At 42.6% G+C, this 22,237-nt stretch overlaps 1 protein-coding gene across 2 annotated transcripts in view; it reads left to right on the forward strand.

Moving 5' to 3' along the window:
• Positions 1 to 22,237, forward strand: part of CTNNA2 (catenin alpha 2) — a 1,104,237-nt gene that overhangs the window by 825,108 nt on the left and 256,892 nt on the right. The window lies entirely within an intron of this gene.

Below are 22,237 nucleotides of genomic sequence, written 5' to 3' on the forward strand. Positions count from 1 at the left end.
GGGCTGCCCTTTGCTCCCCTGGTTGCAAGTCTCACGGGAACATTTAGAGCTTAGGAGAAAGCAAGCCTGAGGCAAGAAGTATGTGTATGGTGGTGGGGGTGTGGGCATGCTCAAGGGAGCTTGCACACTGGGTGCTTTGTCTTAAGGATTTTTAATCTGTTTCTAAAGGTGAGAATAGTAGGGGAGGTCTCAATCAGAATATTTCTCAGCTTTCTGATGCATCCTATATATAGAGAGCAGTGGTTCTCAATCTTCCTAACGCTGCGACCCTTTAATACAGTTTCTCATGTTGTGGTAACCCCCAACCATAAAATTATTTTAATAGCTGTAATTTTGCTACTGTAAACAATATGTAATTATATATGTGTTTTCCGATGGTCTTAGGCGACCCCTATGAAAGGGTCATTCGACCCCCAAAGGGGTCGCGACCCACAGGTTGAGAACCGCTGCTATAGAGGGATCAGGATCATTCTCTGGTCAGTTTCACCTTCAAAGAAGGTCACCAGAAAGACACCAGGCCCAAGGCAGGTCTGCTCCAGCAAGGTCTAGAATGTGTAACCCATTTGTTCCGAAGTGTCCTTGGTTAGGGAAGATAAGACCTCTGACTTATTAGCTGGCTGTAAATTGCTCAGCTGTCTGGTTAGCCATCTGTCTCAGATTCCCCATTCCACTTGCTAAGGTATTTTCCTAGCTTCTTAGTAACCTGCGTCAATAACTTGGAAATCCACTTTACCAACTAAATGCATGCAGAATTCATTTCTAAGGACTTGACACATTCATAGAAAGCCATATTCCCATGGGCAGATATCACAAATTATCAATTTAGACTTTGTTTGAACTGCAGGGGCCATAGTAGTGCCGTAGGCTGTTTTGGGATATGTTTGCATTTAAATCTTGAATGCAGAGATTTTGTCTCCATGATCTTTACCATTTGGACCTTTTGTATCTGCAAATAGAGATGATAAATACTACCAAAGTCACAGGTTTTTCTGAGGATTAAAATGGAATAATGCATAGAAAAATACTTTATAGACTATGAAATGTTGTACATATTTGAGTTACAATTATTTTAAACTAGTGGCCCATTGCACGATATTGCGTGCAGTAGGCCGCCCGCTTCCGTGGGAGCCACAGTGTGCCGCCGGGAGCCGCGCTACTTCTGTTGGAGCTGGCGGGAGGGATCTGCGCAGCTTCCACAGGAGCTGTGTGGCTTCTGCTGGAGACGGGAGCAAGCCATGGGAGGTGGGAGCGAGCTGCCGCCGCCTGTGGGAGTCAGGAGGGAGCCAGTGCTCTTGGGAGCCACGCCACCCGCGGGACATGGACCTAGAGGTGCTCCATGCACCGGTTGCATACGCAGCACCCCCCCCCCTTCTATGTGCAGTCCCGCCCACCCACAGTCATTACTGTGACACTGTAACAGACAATTTGCATATTACCTCATATATATATATATATATTAGTAGTAATAGGATGCCTTTAGATTCTAAAGTTTAGAAGATAGGAGTTGTCTCACACTGTAATGCTAATCCCCACCACGTAATCTTCTTTCTATACATTTTCACATAAATGTCCTACGATTGGAGAATTCACTATACCCAGATTCTACTTTTTAACCATTTTGTTTAGATTTAGAAAGCGGGCTAATTTGGGTGTAAAAAGTACTAGTAAACCTAAACAAAAGACTGTAGAAAGTATAGGTTAGTTTGATGGTCTGTTTCAGACATGGAGATGTTCTTAAGACATGATATAGAGAGTTTTGGAGTGTCAGCTTCTTCTTCTATGTCACCAAACGCCAAAGTTAGTGGCATATTCCAAATTTCATTTATTCTACTCAACAGTCTGTTTTGAATTTGTGACTAGATAATAGGTTTGCCTGATTTAGGGTGGGGAGGGGATAGATATAGATATAGATATAGATATAGATATAGTTGTAAATAAACTAGTTATTAATAACAGGAGAAAAAGGAAGGCCAAATGTTATAGGCATGTCATTTGGACAGCTGAGCCACCAGTACATTTCTGGAAGATAGCTGGGGAAAGGATTCGCCGGGCGGGGGGCGGGAGGGGGGCGGTGGAGATAGACACATGCCCAGTAAAGTTGGGGGGACTAGCGGAGGTGCTTTTTGTCAGTCACACTTGGGAACAGATTCATTGGCCAGAATAGGTATGGCCACTGCAAGGGTGCGAAATTCAGGATATTTAGTTCCCTGAACAAAGGACCTGTGCTCTTATACTCTTGTGCTCTTGGTTTCTCTAATGCTCTTGGCGAGCTTGGCTCATGGCTCACACTTAGCTCCCCTGCAGTCACTCACATGGCCCACACCATGGACTAATGGATGGCAACTAGCCTGATGCTGAACTGGCTGCAATATGGAATTGAAACACTGGACACTGGCTCTACTTTTAGCTCTACTGAATCCCCAGCTACACTTCTTCCAGGACTGGGCTAAGGGAAATGGGACTTTGGAAACCCTGTGATGTAATTCCATGCAAATAAAAATCACTCATACTCCTGTGCGAGTCTCAGAAAATTCTTTTTCTCGAGATATTGTAAGGACTCCACTCCCAGCAGTCAGTGGGAAAGGGATACCTCAACTTCCCTGATAACATATAATCTCAACTCTAGAATGGGGAATGAAATTAGATGAGGTGGCAAAATATTATGATAGTTTCCCTACAGGCAGGGCTGTGTGTTTTGAGGGAATGGGGGAATCTTTTATATGTCACTTTATTTAGATGAGTATTATTCAAAGTCTTTAACAAATATATATTATCTTGCAATCGATAAAAACTATTTGTAAATATATTGAGAATCATAGATTTATAATATGGTTAAGTGAAGTCAATGCTGACCTATTGATAGCTCAGTCAGAAGACTCTGGTATGTTACCATGACCAAGGATGACTTATAACTGGTAAAAATGATAATGTAGAAATTATCTAGTTCTAACAACTTGCTTTACAGATAAGAAAACTGGGCTCTAATATAGTTCAGTGACTTGCCTGGTCTCAGAGAAAGCCAAAGAAGCAGCATGGGAAATAAGATGCAGATATTCTGGCTTTTCACTCTACTTCACGGACTCTTACTTGTGTGTGTTAGAAAGCAAAACTCACAGGCAATCATTAATTGCTAGTGATTGTCCCAAATGTGGCCAGTTCTGATTTAGCCGTCATCAGTGGTTATTAATCAGCAAATGTGTATCAAATGCCAGTTGAGTACCAGGTAGAATAAGGCATTAATGAAACAAAGATAGCGATGATGTTCTAGAAATGTGCACGGCACAGACACATGAACTTTCCATGATTGGATGAGAAAAAACATAATAGAAGGATGGACAAAGTATGGTGCAGGCACATATAGGAAGGAGCAACTAGTGTCTGAGGAAACCAGGGTTTCTTTAAAGAGGAGATGACATTTTAACAAGATCACCACAAGGTAGGTGAGGAGTGAAGGAGAGAAAATTATAGGGTCTAACACAGTGGTCAATGTCATTGAATAAAATGTTGGAGGGAATTATAGACATTTCTAATGAGTCCAGCATGAGGGTTTAGTCTGTGGAGAAGTAGTGACTAACACAGGCTGGGGTTGTGTTGGAGAATAGGAGAGAAATTGAGGTCAAATTGACCAGGAACTTCTTAGACATGATCTTGTAATGTTAGGTTGGCATTAGAAGATTTTAGGAAGGTGAACGAAATAATATATGTTTTATTAACGATATCAATCAAGTAATGGGTTGGGTTCTCACACAGCAATTCTGATGACATAAAATAGCTGGCCTAATAATTCTTCAGCTCAAAACTTAATTAGACGAATAATAAGGTGATCATAAAACGTGTCATCCAAATTGGGGCACTTTTAAGAGTGAAGAGAGGCATTTTGATTAATTATGCTGTGACAATGGAAGCAAATTGGAAGGTATTTTCATGCCACCTATGAAGCATAATCATAAAGATGTGAGGATTGGTTCTGTGGATGGCAATTGGTTGGCAGGTAGATGTTTGGGAACTCTGGAGACCAGGCCAACCCATGGACTCATGAATATTGGATGATGCTATGAGACCTCAGACCTTTTCTGTAGAACCTCTGCTCATTGTTTTAAGCCAATTTCCAATTGGAATTCTTTCTTTTAAAAAAAAATATATATATATATTTTATTGATTTTTTACAGAGAGGAAGGGAGAGGGATAGAGAGTTAGAAACATCGATCAGCTGCCTCCTGTACACTCCCCACTGGGGATGTGCCCGCAACCAAGGTACATGCCCTTGACCGGAATCGAACCTCGGACCCTTGAGTCCGCAGGCCGATGCTCTATCCACTGGGCCAAAACAGTTAGGGCCAATTGGAATTCTTTCAATGACACATTTCCTGGGTCTCAAACTCCTATGCAAGCCCCATATTTAGACAAGATTTTGTTTGTTTGTTTTTAAATCTGTGAGCTGCTTTGGCCCTCCTGTAGCAAAAGTTTCTCTTTCTAAAAATGTTTTCATTCCTAAAGAATTAGCCAGACTTAAGTTTAGAACCCAGGTTAGATCCTGGATCCATCCCTCTGTTAATGTAAAAACGTTCAAACCTGTAAAGATTATTTGTGAGTCTATTTGAGCCAAACTGTCAACAATTTCCGGGAAGAAGTATCTCAATGAATTGGGATAATGCTCCAGAGAATGGTGGCTTTTCATGTATTTTTATACATTGCAGTCAAGGAGGGGATGTCAGTGGGTTACATGAAATTCATTGGTGATAGGTTAGAGAGGCGGGAGGTGGTGGTGGTCGTGTGCCTCTGGGATTGGATAAAAAGTAAAATGACACATACTTAGGTGGGTGCAGGATAGTTAACAGTCAACAATTAATATGATAACAATAACAATGTAGGAACTTGTGGTATCTGTCCTGGTGCCCAGGCACATTAAGTTGTGCCCCAGGGGCTCCAGAAAAAGGGAAATTACAAGTTACCCAGACATTTCAAGGATATGTTATCATAGATGAAAAAAGACAGATAGGCTCAGTTATGGTAAAGGTTGACCTTGTCAGTGAAGATACCTGCCTAGGACATTAACTACCCACCACAACTGCTTTTAGTTAAAGTGTAATTTCAGACCAACCTTTGTGGTTACTTTAGGTCTCTAAGTTTGCAAGACTGCCATGCAGGCCTTCCCTGAACTTGTCTGGTTACCATGTGGCCCCTTTTGTCCACAACTCACTGTTCGAATATGGAACAAGCTTATTTGTCTTGATGAACACCTGTAAAGTAGTTAATGTATAGGGATTTTGTAAGGATTAAATAAGCACTCAAAGTCTAGTGTTTAAAATATAGCAGACACCAATTAAGTAGCTATTGTATGTCCTTAATTTTATCTCTTTGTTGAGGGAGCAGGTTTTTTGTTTTGTTTTGTTTTAACCACCACCCCTAAGTTCACTTAGTTCTCATGCATTTTATCTGTGTCACAGCACTTATCTTACTGCATTATAATTGCTTTTTAAATTATCTTTCTCACTCATCAGGCAAATGGTTCTCAAGTGGAGACAACTTTGCCCCTGTCCCCAGGGTACATTTAGCAATGTCTAGAGATATTTCTGGGTGTCAGGACTGAGGGAAGGGGTGCTACTGGCATCTAGTTGTTAGAGGCCAGGGATGCTGCTGAATGCCCCAGAATGCATAGAGCAGCCCTCCAAACAAAGAATCATTTGGTCCAACATATCAATAGTTGATATGGCTTAGGGTAGTTATGCTTTAGCCTGTACCTCTATGCAGGTAGTGTCCATTGATAACGAAGGCAGGGTTGAATCACATAAGGCATTTATTGAGAAGGTCAGCCAATCAAGAAGACAGGGTGCTTACAAGCATTCAAATCCTGTCTTCCACCAAGATGCAAGGGACAGGGGAATGAGCTGGAAATGGAATGCAGCCATGTGCCGCCCTGGCGGTCCGCAGCAGATGTCGGCTATTGTCCTTAGTCATCAGGCCATAGCATGATGTTTTGACTCCTGGTGGGTTGGTCTGACCCTGCTTATCCATTTTGCTTGCTGGATTCACAGCTGAGTCACTTCATCAATTGCTTGGCACAGGCCTTGAAAAGGAAACTTAAGAAAAACTGAACCCCCTATTCCCATAAGTATATGTGTTCTCAGGTTTAAAATAATATGATTCTTTTTCAGATTAATTCAGGTGCTCTATCTATCAGATTATAAGTCCCCCTATCCCTGTGACTGTTTCCTGTGTCCCTAGCACCTAGCACGATGGTCCTCATGGGACTCTCAATATTAATGGACGGAGTAAATGAATCAGGAACAAAAGTTTAGCTTTGACCTAGCCTCACATGGATTTTGTCACTCCCTGCAGTCAACATGTGGGTTTCTGCTGCTGAGTCTCAAGTACACACCCAACCCCTACATGGAGGTTTCCTCCCCTACTTTCCTGTTCTGTTTAGAGATCAACTTTCTATTTCCCCAAATGACAACAATTTTGGGTCACAGCTTCACTGAGAACCTACTTGCCAGGTACTGGATTTAGTGAACCACACACCGATGACTAATCCCATGAAGTTTACAGTCAAATGGGAGAGACAGATGAAAAACCACTAAGCAAATTACCTACATAAGGTCTTTCTTAATTGTATTAGTATTTTAACAGGGACCTTCTAAAGTCATTATACATGAATTAAGAAGAATTCACTAATGCTGATTTCTAGACTTTGCCTGTGTGTGGAAGGCATACTTAGAAAAGAAGTGTGTCTCTGGAGGCTGCCAGGTATGGAGGTGTGTGTAGCCTTGAGCAGCTCCTTCACTGGCTCCCCTGTTAGCATCAGGTAGACACACGGGCCGGCTGCATCTGGCTTGCCCATTCAGCAAGTCCATTCCTTCCTTGACATGCCAAAGAGGGGAGACTGAAATAGAACCCACTCGTGCTGCTTGGGGGATCCCCCAGTTCCCAGCAGTTATTATAGGTGCTCAGTTTGGTTAGAATCATCAGAGAAGTGCATTCACTACTGATTTCAGACCCCTGCATGGGGCTGAGAAGGAGGAAGGCGTCCCCGGCATTTGCTCCCGTTCCTCACTCACATAAGAAACCTTGCAGTGGTCAGAGTTTGAATTCTTCGCCACTTCATTGGTGCAGTTTCAGAGTCCATGCCTGGTTTTCCTTTTTGATTTGCCTTACATTTGAATTGTGTCATAAATGGACTTTAAACTGATGAAAATTTCATGAATGCTAAATGCCACTCAGATATTAAAAGATTTTCAAATGGCAAGTCTTGGAAAACCCAGATCCAGCCTATAAAATAATATATTCTCCATAGGCATTCAATCACCCCATCTTACATCATTCATGGTTCAGATGCTGGGCACTGTGCCTCTCCTGAAAAAGTTTACTGTCAAGAGAGAAAGAAAATCAGGGTAAGCCCTGGCTAATGTTGCTCAGTAGTTAAAGCATTGGCCCACACATCCAAGGGGTTTGGGGTCACTCCCTGTCCCCAGTTGGGGCACATTGGGGAGGCAACCAATCAAGGTGTCTCACATCCATGATGTTTCCTTCTTTCTCTCTCTTTCCCTCCCTCTCCTCCCCCTCTCCCCTTCCACTCTCTCTCTGAAAAGCAATGGAAAAAAAATATCCTCAGGTGAGGATTAACAAAAAAAGAAAATAAGGGTAAGAATTCTGTTTATTGGATACCATTTGCATGCTAGACTCATAGATAGACATTTGGCACACATTATCTCACCACAATCTTGAATTAGACATTATTTTCACTATTTTATACATGAGGACTGCGACTTAGTGAGTTTAGGTGAATTGGCAAGTGTTATACAGCTAGAAGGTATCAGGTCAAGATTAACTTAATACTGTTCGTGTGGATGACGTCATAAATTCTTTGAAGGAAGGGAAAACTTGGGAGAGGGCATAAAGAAAGATGGGGGTGGGTTGTGGGCTATTGATTACATTTGCATTTTCATTTCACATAAGAGTGCGGTAACACTGATGTCTTTATCGAAGCAGTCCTCTCCTCCCTCCTTAAGTCTTAGTGACACAAGTCCTTGGGAGACTAAGGGGCCCCTGGGAGCTGGCACTGTGCATCTCCTTAGCTGCATGTGGCCAAATCAGCAGTTATGGATGCACATAAACAGGTCAGTATTGGATTCTGGAAGGACTTAGGTTTGGGGATTCATCATCCTCAGTGCTCTATGGCCCACTCATCCCAAGAAGCTTGGCGGTTACATTCTTTGACTCCCACTATCCCCTGGGAGTGACAGTTATCCCATCGCTAGCCACAAGGCTTTAGTCTGTACAAAGGAAACTCCTTTCGGGGGCATTGTATCTGATACAGGGAGATGCGGTCTTCTCCCACAAAGCTTACCTTCTGCTAGTGCAGAGAGAACCCACCCAGTTAAAATAGAATGGTATTCATATTTGTAATACACACACAGAATTATATACCCATCCATTCAAATGCAAAACGCGAGTACAAACATTTTTATTTAACTCCACTGTGTTATATATGCATTTGACAGATGCATCACTAAACAATTTGGGGGTTCCTGCCAACCTGTGCCAATCATTTTGTTGTTGTTGTTGTTTTGTGTTTTTTACAATCAGTTTTAAAAATCCAGTTTTTCATAGATTCGTTAAAAAAATGGAATCAACATTGGTTCATTCAGTTCAATTTACTCTAAGTGAACAGAGAAAATTCAGGCAACAACCTTTAGCTCTACTCCTGCCTTTTTCATCAGAGCATGGAAGTCAGGGGGCAGCTACGGGCAGCCACATGCCTCCTCGGAGGGGTGTGGGATGAGACTTGAGCCAGCCTGCCCAAAGAAGGCTATGCAGAGGTTTGGGTCGGGTGATGCTGTGGCCTGACACAGAAGACGATGCTGCTTGCTATTGTGGTGAGAGAAGGGGGAATTCTGTGTGGACTGGGGGTCAGGAAGAGGCGGGGCTTGATCTGGGCTGTAGAGATGTTTCAGGAGAGGGAGAGGAAGGCATAAAGGAGATGATTATGGGGAGCTCAGAAACTCTTCTCTGAGGCCTGGAACTTAATTACAAGGGAGCAGAGAGGTTGGAACAATAGGAAGGGGACTTGGGGAGTAAATTTTCAGAAAATATTGGGAAATCAGCAGAGTTTACCAGCAGCTCTGAAATTCTGCCTGATCAGAATCCTTGTTCTTTGTGTGTGTGTGTGGGAGATCTTGCCAGATCTTAATTCAATCAAAAGGCCTTACGTTCTCTATGGTTTAGGAAAAACAAGAATCTATTTTATTTCTGTGTAAGTCACATCTAGCTGACCTTATCTTGATGTCTTTATATTAATGTGGCAGTGAGAGGCGAGAAGCCTGGGAAATGGGTAACCTTCTTTTTCTGTGTGCAGGGACTTTCTGTGAAGCGACGCGGCGGCTGTGCCTGTCCCGTGTTGCTTTGGGTTCTGAGGCAGTGCCGCTTTTCTCTTCTAATTAAGTGTTTTGGTTCAGAAACTTTGTTTTTGAGATAGAGTGACTAATTCATCGGAATTAAGCAGAACTGCCTGAATGGTGGATGTTTGATCCTATTTTAGGCTTACTACCAGGAACTCCTTGCAAAATGCATTGTTCTCAAACCAGGCTAATAATCGAATTTAATGGAAATCTAAAAATGCAGATCCTTGGGCCATAGTTGGAAAGACATTGATGAATCAAATGATTAGTCAGGTTGGGACCCACTGAACTGCCCCTGTATTTTCATAACTTGACTATAATTGAGAAAGTGATTATTAAAAAAATGAAGATTTTTAATCACCATAATAAGTATGGTGATTATCAGAGGGAAAGGGGGGTGAGGGAGGCCGAAGAGGGGAAAGGGGAGATGAATGGTGATGGAAGGAGACTTGCCTTGGGGTGGTGAGCACACAATACAATCTACAGGTGATGTATTATGGAACTGTACCCCTGGGGGTGGGCTAGAAGGGATCAATGGGGAGAGAAGGGAACATCTGTAATACTTTCACCAATAAAGATTTTAAAAAAAGAATTGTATACTTGAAACCTATATAATTTTATTAACCAGTATCACCCCAATAAATTCAATAATTTTTTAAAAATATATTTTTATTGATTTCAGAAAGGAAAGGAGAGGGAGAGATAGAAACATCAATGATGAGAGAGAATCACTGATTGGCTGCCTCCTGCACAGCCCCTACTGGGGGTCAAGTCCACAACCCAGGCATGTGCCTTTGACCAGAATCGAACCCGGGACCCTTCAGTCTGCAGGCCAAAGCCTAAGTTCTATCCACTGAGCCAAACCAGCTAGGAATATATATATATTTCCAGCCTACTCCAGAGCCACTGAATGGAATCTCTGAAGCTGCACATGTAACAACTATCTCACATTGACAGCTTCTAGTTCAGGATTACTGAACCTCAGACTCTCCTATCTACCTCCTCATGTCCAGACACCATTTATCACCATTTAACCAGCAACCTGCTAGGCATTCAATTCACCTAAAAGTTGACATTGGCATCCTGTCACCACAGAGATGTGTCTTTGAGAACAAGATGCTGCTTTCTGGCTTTGTGAGTAGACAGGGATGAGCGATTGAGAAACATTCCCAGCTATACACCCAACACTCCCAAGGGCTCTGAAGAGCCCGCCGTGGAGAATTAAGTCGCACCTAAAACATTCTCCCAATGTTGGCTCTTCACCCTCTTTGAACTGATAGCTGAGGACTTGCATCATCACGAGGATCCAGTGAAGTGGGAGATGTACACCCAACTTGAAGATGTATAAAATGCTAGGATTATAATCTGTCCATTTTATTGGGAATTTGTTTCCTGCAGGTGGTCTGCAGAGAATATGGTGCCATTTTTGTTTTATTGTTTATTTTTAGATATATATTTTTATTGATTTCAGAGAGGAAGGCAGAGGGAGAGAGAGATAAAAAAAATCAATGATGAGAGAGAATCATTGATTGGCCACCTCCTGCATGCCCCACACTGGGGATCGAGCCCGCAACCCAGGCATGTGCCTTGACTGGGGAACCGTGACCTCCTGGTTCCTAGGTCAATGCTCAACCACCGAACCAGGCCAGCCCAGCAATGTTGCACTTTTTAAAATTCCATGCAGACCTAGCAAACTTGCAGGAACAGCCCAGCATAAGCAGGAAAAATATTTCTGTGTCTGGCTGGACGTGATGCACATTCTCAACTCTCCCCCCTTCATAGACACAGTGTACGCTACAGAGAGCAAAGTGTAATTTTAAGAACCTTGTAATTCTTTACAAATTAACACAGCAGATGGTGTTTATGGGAGCCACATAGTGAGGACTATTTGGGACGATGTGAGACATGTGTTCCAGGGTTTCGGCCTGCTTTCTACTTAGTTTAGTTTTTAACTGCCGTGCTGCAAAAATGCGATTTGCCTCATAAAGTTTTCACTGGAGCCAAGTGTGAGCAAACGCCCAAGAGATGGTGGTCTTTGGAGACAAATGCCAAGCGTTCTCAGTATGAAAGGCCTCGAGGGGGTGGGGCCCCGACTCACCTGAACCCAAGGAGGGCCTGCCTCCTCCTGGTCAGGTGGCGGTGGCCTCCTGGGAAGCTCCATCCTGGAAAATAAAAGACAGTGCAAAGGTGCTGAGACTGAAATCAGCGACTCTAGATTGGGGCTTGCTAGTTCGAAAATAGTTAAAATATTGCTTTTGTTATCTTGACTGTCCTGCTAATTAAAAACAAAAGATCATTTTCTCTTCGTTTCCTCCCAGTAATGAGACTGAGCGGGACCAGGACCTGTGTGGTTGCTCTTCAGACAGGGCTGGCCTTTAGAGGGGAGCAGGAGAGGAGGGAGAAGGTTCCAAAGTGCAGTTGGCGGTGGGGATGCTGTGACGGCAGGGGGAGGTGGCCCTCAGAGGCGTGGCAAAGACCAAGAGGGGTCCAGCTGATATGGGCAGGAAGAAAAGCCTTGGTTCTGAAAAATACAAGGAATTCTTTTTAGGGGTCCCCCAGCATGCAGGAAGTGCCTGGTACTCCTAAACTCTCTATTTCCTCTTCCCATTGTCACCCAGAAACGTCTTCATTTTCCTTTGCTGTATGAGTGGTGACCCGAAGGGCCCTAGGTACTCCCAGGATGGCTTGCCTCTTTTTTTTCTTCATTTTAATTTTTTTTAAAATTGATTTCTGAGAGAAAGGGAGAGAGATAGAAACATCAATGATGAGAAAGAATCATTGATCGGATGCCTCCTGCACGCCCTACACTAGGGATCAAGTCCGAAGCTTGAGCGTGTGACCTGGTTCATAGATAGAAGCTCAACCACTGAGCCACTCTGGCCAGGCTGGCCTGCCACTTTGGACAGGGTTCTGCCAATCTCTTAAAAGTCCATTTCACTAAACTCATTCTCTTTTAATTTCTAGAGTCCTCAGGCTTATCTACTCCCACCTCTCGCTATTTTGGGAGAAGGATTTGATAAAGTCATTTACTAATTTTATGTTTCTTCTCCCTAGTGTGTGTACATTTTAATCCTCTACAGCAAGCATGTCAAACTCACTGTCGGTGAGCCACATGCTATGCGGCCCGCTGGCCGTGAGTTTGACATGCTTGCTCTACAGGCAATCGGAAGCTTTGGTTTATGTCTTCTGGCTTAGGAAAGCTTTTGAACAGGGAAGGATGGGAATAAGGTAGAGAGAAGGTAAGCAACAATATTACTCTACCATTGGCAATGATACAGCGACCCTTCAACTCCACCTCTGTACAAGTAGCCACCCCACAAAGATCCATATCATAACATCTGGCAAACAGCCAGAATACAAATTGCACCATTCATTCATATATAATACATACTTTTATGCACAACATATCTATACATAGTTCTAGTTTGCTTAGTACCAATTCATTGCAAGAAACTTCAATTTTAAGAAAACATGTAGTTGGACTGGCGCTATTTTGGGGCTCAGCCCATCTGGTTTTCCAGATGACCTAATCTACTTATAATCCCTTACAAAAAAAAAAAAAAAAAAAAAAGCCTGGCTGGCGTGGCTCAGTGGTTGAGTGTCGACCTATGAACCAGGAGGTCACTGTTCGATTCCTGGTCAAGGCACAAGCCAGGGTTTCAGGTTCAATTCCCCAGTAGGGGCTGTGCAGGAGGCAGCTGATCAATGATTCTCTCTCTCCCTCTCTCTTCCTCTCTGAAATTCCCTTTAAAAAAAATAAAAGAAAATATATAGTTGGCTGACAACTTCCTATTTGCTGTGGACTGCTATGTCCCTCCAGAATTTATATATTGAATCCTTACACTCCCCTTCCCATGTGATGGTATTTGGAGAGGGGGGCCTTTGTGAGATAATTTGGTTTAAATGAGCTATTAGAATGGGGACTTCATGATAGGCTCCGTGCCCTTAGATGAAGAAACACCAGAGAGCTTGCTTGGTCTCTCTCCACTATGTGAGGACACAGAGCAAAAGCAGCTGTCTCTGAGCCAGGGAGAGAGCTCTCACCTCAAACCCAACCTGCTGGACCTTGATCTTGGGCTTCCAGCCTCAAGAATTGTGAGAGAATAATTATCTGTTGTTTCAGCCACCCAGTCTATGGTGTTTTGTTAAGACAGCCCAAGCTGACAAACACACTTTCCTTGAGCTCCTGTACTTCTAATAGCGAAGGAGGGACATAGAGTCATGATAAATTTCTCAACAGTAAAGGGTTGCAATGATGCATCTTATATATTTGTATTTTAGCTTTCCAGTGTGACATCTGAAATCCAGTTAGCAATGTGAGAGATTTGCATGATATAATTGTTAGTCGAATGGGGATTGCTTATAAAACGCCAAATAAATTATATCGATAGCTTTAGAAGCTCAGAGGAGGAGGGGTCATTGGGAACTAGGAGGACAGGCCCCTGACATAAGGCGGGAAGGCCAAGACTTGGGATCCCCACACAGACAGTCTTTCCATAAACTAAGGCAACTTCTGATTTCTGTGAACTCTCAGCAACACGGACCCCGTTACCGACCTCTTTTTGAGATGGTGAAAAATGTCACTCTAGGGATGCTCTAGGTGCTGATAGCTTTAAATGTAACGCAGTGGTTTGGGGAATATGTACTTGAAAATGGAGGAGAAGTTAAAAATTCATTGAAATTTAAATCATTTATTTAGTATGGGTATATACTACTATGTGTTTGTGTGTGTGAGGAAAATCAATGGAAATTTGCACTTCACCTTGCCTACTTTCATCTCAACTGTAAAGATAAAGTGACTTTCTTTTTCACAGTTTGCTCAGTTCATGGTCTTCCACAGGCTTTGAAGGAAAGTGTGGTTAATTAACTCTGGCTTTCAGCAATCACCTAAGGATGGGAGCTGGGAGAGCGGGACTTTGATAAAAACTATCGTCTACGCAGGGCTGCCTGACAGATAATCACTGAGGACTACACCTGTGTTGATAAAATAAATCAAGGAGCAAGAATTGTAGCCCTACACAGGTGCCAACCACTTCCTATGGCTTTGATCAGCAAATTGTGAAGTGGGTGAAGTTTATTTTTAGGATCACATATTTTCCAAATTATTAATTTCTTTCATACCCACTTCCTATACCCAGGTGCCTATGAGGACCATCCATCCTTCTATCCATAAATAGAATACCTTCTAGGGGCCATTTGATGAACATGTTCTCAAGGCTAGTGGCCAACAGAATGTAGGGGAGAAATATGATTGGGATTTAGAGCTTGGGCAATAAATAGTTCATCTGGGGAAACCCTGTGGGTGAGACAAAGGCCCGAGATCCCAGAGAGTGTGCGGGCTGTGTCCATGGGGACCTTGCTGGGGTTTTCTCTCTCTACCAGGCTGCCTTCATTAGTCGGCAGGTCTCTGATTTAGTCAGGCCTTTTGGTCGTAAGTGACAGCAATCCAACATGAACAAACATAAGGGAATTTATTAACTCAAGACACTAGAAAATCCACTGATGGATACTTGTGGCTTTAAGTTCAACTGGATTCAGGAGCCAATGTGTTTCACTCATTGATTTAATAAAATTCATTGAATGCCTATCATGTGCCCAGCTCAGCTCCAGTCTCTAAAGATAAACAAAACAAAGACTGTACCCTCATGGAACTTTATCTTACAAGTTAGTATGTAATGGAAATATGCACCAAATTGATTTGACTCCAAAAGCTGACTTCCCTTCTTCTCTTCCCTAACTCCTCTCTCTCTTTCTCTCTCTCTCTCTCTCTCTCTCTCTCTCTCTCTTTTTCTCTCCCTATGCTTTTCTTTTTGTGGCATATAGTTTTAGACTCTCCATAAGTATCTCAAGGTTTATCTACTTCCAGTTTTTCAATCCCAGTGGGGGGAAATTATGCCTCCTCTCCAATAATTTCACCTACAAATCTATAGCCAAAACTCATTGGTTTGAATGTTATTGTAAGTTTATCCCTTAACCAGAAACCCTTGGTTGAGTCTGAAGGAAAAATTGGAGGATTTACTTAAAAGAACACAGATTTCTGGGAAAGGAAAACAAATAGTGACATAGCTGAAGTCCCTGAGACAGTCCTTCTTTGCCCATGGCCTAATGTGTTTACTGACATTGCTATGCTGATAGGTAGGGTCTGGGACTGTCACCAATAACCTCTTCCTGTTATTCTTTCCTATATTTTGATGATTCTTTCCTTCAGCATTGACAAGTTTTGGCAGAGAAGTGTCAGGATACATTTTGCCCTGACATTTTGTCATCAATTTTTTCCTTTCTACATTTTCCCCTCATCCCAGGGTCCAGGGAAGCTGGGTTGTGATATGGTCCAGGTATCCTGATCATGGATTTGATTTGTGGCCACTGCTAAACTTCATCCATTCTAAAGAGATATTGCCAATATCTTTTCCAAGAGAAATGTCCATAGCTAGTGGAAAAGAAATATTTAGGAAGGTCCACATTCTCAGACTGTGATTTACACATAATAGAAAGGTATTATGAAATGTTCAAGGTTCTATAAACAGTGGTGCTATATATAATAAGACTAGGCTTTCTATATGCAGGGTTTGGGGTAGCTGGGCAACCCTCCAAATGTGGTAGGCTGACTGCTGGATCAATAGATGATTTTTTCCTCCTTCTTTCTGTTGTCTAAACAATGGTTTGACAGGAAAATGTGTTAGCGAGAGAGTGCATAGAACATTATTACTTTCTGCCATTCTGATTCTTTTTAAAAATGTATATTATTATTGATTTCAGAGAGGAAGGGAGAGGGAGAGTTAGAAACATCAATGAGAGAATCATTGATCAGCTGCCTCCTACACGCCCCCTGCTGGGGGACCAAGCCCGCAACCTGGGCATGTGTCCTTGACCTGATTGGAATCGAACCCAGGACCTTTCATCCATAGGCCAATGCCCTCTCCACTGAGCCAGACCAGCGAGGGCTGCTGTTCTGATGATTTTGACCACTTTTTTAAATGACAACAGTTTGAAGACTGGGCATTTGATTAGCTTTCTAAGCTTCAATATATTAGTTCCAGCTCTGCCATATTTTGAAGATTTCTCATACATTCAGTCAAGTTTGCAGGTACCTTGGAGGGGAAAGGAGAAGAGTGATAGACATCTGCCTTCTTACAGCCCTTTCCCATATGTTGATATCGTGCCCTGGAACTAACATGAAGCTTCGCATCTGCTGGAAGCACTGAGATGCTAGGTCTATACCCCAGGGCCTCCATCAGTGACCACTTGTAATGAGTCATGTGGTTAGGGTGGCGAGGAGCTGAGGTGGGGAATGACCTTTGAAGAAATACTCAGTCAATTTCAGAAATTTAAAGTTTAGTCTTCCTTACTCTTTTGTTCTATCAATTAGGGAGTTGGTGTCAATTGTGCAATATTCAGCCTTCATCTTCAGTATTTCAGAAGGGGTGATGGATATTAATATAGTAAAAATATATATTGAAAAATAAGGAAAAGAAAGCCTCCTTATCCAAAGCAGGAGGGCTTTTATTTCACAAAGAGGCAAAGGGACTGCGGAATCTCAGAGGGAAGGCAGGTAGGGTGGGTGGGTGGGAAGAGATCAGTCAAAGAACTTGTGTGCATTTATGCATAACCCATAACCCACGGACACAGACAATAGGGTGGTGAAGGCCCGGGGTGGAGGTGTGGCCAGCTAGAAGGTGTCAATGGGGGGAAAAAGGGAAATATGTAATATTTTCAACATTACTAGTAAATATTTAATTAAAAAAGAGGCACAGGGTAGTATTATAAAAAAGTGTTGAACCATAAACAAACAAACAAAAAGGTGTTGAACTAAAATAGAGTGTTTTTCCTGAAGACTAATTGTGAAAATTAATATTTCTATTCATGGCCTCAATCCTATGGTGTAGGATTAAACTGAAACTATGAAAGTTTACTGGATAGCATCTGATTACTCTGACGATTGGACTTGAATGTAGAACCTGAGGATGGGAGAATGAAGGATCCCCTGTAAAACTCCAGATCAGGAAATTCATTCTCTCTCCTCAGCACAAGCTGTGGATCTACCCAAAGTGTGTTTTGTACAATAGCGCTCAAAGGCTAAAACAGATACAGTTTAATAAACACGCCCTCCCCAGCACAGCAGATGGCAACTAGGAAGCCGCCTGAAGCAGTGTGAGAGAGCGCTCTCGCTCTCGCCTACCTTCTTCTCCTTTTTTTTTTTTTTTTTAAATATAACAATATTTATTAAATGGCATTCTCTATTGCAGACTCATTCTCTGCAGGAAAAGATATAGAAGGCAAGTGGGGAGCAGGTCCGAGAAAGGCCACAAAGTCTGTGGACAGAACATGACAAAGGGGATATACCTCAAACTGAGGTTGTTTTTATTTATTATTATTATTATTTATATTTTTAATTGATTTCAGAGAGGAAGGGAGAAGGAGAGAGATATAAAAACATCAATGGTGGAAGCGGATCACTGATGGGCTGCCTCCTCACACCTGCTACTGGGGATGGAGCCTTCAACCCCAGCATGTGCCCTAAATAGGAATTGAACCATGATCTCCCCATCCACAGGTGAATGCTTAACCATTGAGCCACACGGGCTGGGCTTTTTTTTTTTTTTTATAGCCTTTGAAAATAAATTCATGGCACTATTAAATCACAAAACCCTAGAATTTTAGAGGTGAAGGATGGTTCAGACATGGAATGGGAATAGCTCTGGACTGGGAAGAGTCTGAAGACCCTGGTCAGACACTCATTAGAGAGGTGGTCAGAATCAGCGACTTCACCTCTCTGGACCTTCGAGTGGAATGAAGGGGAGGGGAAGGGGAGCAGACTAACATCGAGTTACCTCTCCCAGAGTTAGGTACTGTGCTACAGGTGACAGGTCCTAGCTCTTTTAATGTTCACAATCATCCCAAAGCAGGCATTGATCCACGTTTTAGAGAGGAGAAACCCCGACTGCCTGCCAGTTCCCAGCGCTCCGGCAGTGCCCGGAGAGCGCCCCTGCGGTGAGGGAAGTGTGGTTGCGTGTCCCTGATGGTTTCTCAGGCCCCCACATTTCCCCGTTTCATAACTCATCCTGGCCCCTCCACCCACTGCCGATAAGTCTGGACTCTAGAGAAGTCACCAGCTCACCGATGTCTTTCCTGGCAGAGTGGTTACCGCTGGTTTTATTCCCTTCTGTTCAGCAAAGGCAGGGAGTAGGTGGAAGACTGATGGAAAACCAACTCTTGTTTTATTGTTAGGTGACCATGTCACAGTGAACACTTAGGTCAGTTTGCTAAACTACTTTGAGTTTGCAGAGCTTGGAGGGCCAGGGAGGGGGAGCTGGGTGAGGCTTCTTTTTGGTTCCCTGGGAACTAGCATTTGCTCAAGATAATCAAATCCTCAGTTACTTAACAACTGTATCCCACAACCCACATACAAGACATTCACCCCGATTTTCTGTCCTTATTTAAACTCTTAGAGGTATCTGTCTATTTAGTTGTCTATTGAAAACGAACTGCCCCCAACATTTCTGCCTTGAAGAGAAATAAAGTTTTCTTTTAAAATTCTAGTTTTTGGCAAGATTTTCATCCATTGTTTGCCTGCGTGGAGAAAGCAGAAGTCCAGGTGATCCAAAAATAGTTTCTAAGTCGTTTCCAAATCAATTGTTTCATTTTTCCCCACTGCAGAAATACTTTCCTAATTGCCCTGAATACTGTTAATGCCTTTTGTTGTTTCCAGCACATTGACAACATGATTGATGGTCCTGCTAGCCTGGTGAGGAAGGGAGGGAATATATTACATTATCCACAGTACTTAGGAGAAAACTCAGGCATAAAAAAATGGCCATATTGTTAGTCCAAGATCACAGAGTCTAATAATGGAGGCTGACACTAGGAGGCAACTCACTCTCTCTCTCTCTCTCTCTCTCTCTCTCAGTCATTGGCTTTCTGTCCAGTTTAAGCTGATAATTTAAAAGTATTTCCACATGTGATGTAACAGAGCACAGGAAAGTATAGCATGGCGGCTTGCTGGACCCCATTAGCTGTGTAAATCTGAGCATTGGGGAACTCCTACCATCATTCCTGCACATATGCGTTATTTAAAGAAATTAGAGCTGACAAAGAGCCAGTGAATTCACGATTTCAATAGTGGCCCACATTTCCTAAGTTCGAATCCTCGCTTTACCATTTCCCCAGCCTCTCTAAACAGTGAGAAAAAAATATTGCACCCAAGTTATCTGCATTTATTTAAAAAATTGTCTTCAGCCAAAGACTTGGGAGCTGGAGAAAACAGGATTGCAAATATGACACCAACAGAATCCTGACAATACAGTGACATGGGATGCTAATGTCACCAGAGATCCTCTGAGCTGACAGATCAAAGTATAGTTGGCAGTAATGACACTATAAAGAAGTTTTTATAAATGTAGTTTGTCTCAACAGCTAGTCAAACTGATTCCTTCGCATCACGGAGAAAGGCTGCCCATCCCACTCACCATTCTCCTAGAACCCGCCTTTCTTATTTCTTGTCTTGATGCCTTTCTTTTGCTACCATAGCCTCCTTCTTTCCTATTATTATTATTATTATTATTATTATTTCATTGATTTGAGAGAGAGAAAGAGAGAGAGGAAGGGAGAGAGAGAAACGTTGATTTGTTGTTTCATTTATGCATTTATTGGTTGATTCTATTATATGTGTCCTGACAGGAGATCAGACCCTAAACCTTAGTGTTTCTGGAGGACACTTTAACCAACTGAGCTACCCGCCAGGGTTCCTCTTTCCTATTTAAATCTTACCCAGGATTTAAACTCTAAATCTCCCCGCCTCTCTGTGAGATTAACTTGACTTCCTGAATGCAACATCTCCCCTTTCTGAGCAACTCACTTAGCCCTTCGGAGGTTCATCTTTGCACAGTCCTCAGTGTTGTTGGCCTCACGTTCTGGTTCACTCACCTGGGTTAGGAGCCCCCTGAGTGTGAAGACCCTGGTCCTCACTTTTTCTGTGGCCTCCATGGTGGCCAATGTGGTGCCTCACATCTCAGGGGCATATGCTTTACAGTTTCAGGTGATAGATGCCAAATGGGATACAGAATTCCATGTTGCCCCTCTATTCACAGCATCAGGCAACGGAGCCTTCCCACCTGTGCCTGTAACAACCCCAGTTACAATCTTTTTGTTGTTGTTAATCCTCACTTGAGAATATGTTTTTTCATTGCTTGTCAGAGAATGGAAAGGGTCAGGGGAGAAAGAGAGAGGAGAGAGAAAGAGAGAGAGAGAGAGAGAGAGAGAGACATCAATGTGAGAGGGACATATCGTGCCTCCCACACACATGGGGAGTGAACCTGCAACCTAGGTACGTGCCTTTGATCAGGAATTGAACCTGAGACCCCGATGCTCTAATCACTTAGCTACACTGGCCAGAGCCCCAGTTAGAATATTAAATATCACTATTACCCCTGTGGATAAGGTTGCATGATTTAGCAAATAAAAATACAGGACACCCGATTAAAAATATATGTTAGGTAAACAATTTTTTTAATATGAATAAGTCCTCCATTTTTTTTTAATTTGACATTTAAGAATGAGATCAGACCTGTACCTCTATGATTCACCTTATTTGCCTCAATCTAGTCCTAACCCTGTCAGATTCTGTCTTTATTTATACATTTGATATTTGTTCAACATGGAATTTTTGCATAATTTAAATGTTCTCAAATATTGCATTGAAATGATATTTATCTTTATTACTGGGCTCTCCAGTGGCTCCTTACATTTTATACCTGAGGCGAGTGCCTCTCCCCTCTCACCCTAGGCCCCAGCCCTGCTCTCATCTTCATTGTCTCATTTGTAAAATGGCCATAATGATCTCTGCCACCAGCAGAATGAAGGGAGCCCAGGATATTTACTCACTAATTATTTTGTATATCCACCCTGATTTTTTTTTTTTCATTTTGCTTTATTGATTTTTAGAGATAGAGGAAGGGAGAGGGTGAGAGAGGAAAACACCATGAAACAACTGAGCCACACCGGTCAGGCTTTCCAGTGTGGATAGCCTGACGGGGGGGTGTGGCTCAGTTGGTTGAGCATCGACCCAGGAACCAGGAGGTCACAGTTCAATTCCTGGTCAGGGCACATGGGCAGGTTGCAGGCTCGATCTCCAGTGGGGGATGTGCTGGAGGCAGCTGATTGGTGATGTTTCTCTCTTTCTCCCTCTCCCTCTCCCTCCCTCTATATGTAAAAATCAATAAAACATATTTTAAAAACATGCACACACATTTTGGCTTTTTAATGGAAACTCTATATGGTTACACATTAGACATTTGTTCTGAAAAGCTGCTTAATGAAACCTTGCAGCAAAGACGGACTGCTTTAAAAGGAGCTATATGTAGATCTGCTGGGTCTGTGTCAGTGGTATGTGCCCAAGATTTTGTTGCAGGAAGAGAACATTTAACAACCCGTTGAGTGGTAGGTTCTGTGGGTCCCCCGAACACGGTATCCCGTTAGTCACAGTTTGTGACCTGGGATCCCATTTCATCATCTACACAAGTTTCTGCGGAGACACTCATGGTTTTACAGAGACCGCGTGTGGTGCAGGGTGAGGGAAACTGCCACCAGGACCGTGCATGAATAAATCCGCAGGGTGTTTGACTGAAGTTCAGATCATTTAACAAATTTCACAAAGCTTTTGCACATACTTTTCTCTTAAAGGGAAGATAATGCCATTCATGAAGTTACCTGGAGCTTTTTCTTCATGGGGATTTGTTGTGGTGGTTTTTTAAAAAGATAATGGAGGTTATTTTGTTTGGTTTTTAATGGTTTTTACTATGGCCACCAAAAAGAAAGAAAGAAAAGAAAAGAAAAAAGAAAGT

Source organism: Myotis yumanensis, unplaced genomic scaffold, assembly GCF_028538775.1.
Source record: "Myotis yumanensis isolate MYYU_CA2020_CCGP unplaced genomic scaffold, mMyoYum1.0.hap1 SCAF_11, whole genome shotgun sequence".
NCBI lineage: Eukaryota > Metazoa > Chordata > Mammalia > Chiroptera > Vespertilionidae > Myotis > Myotis yumanensis.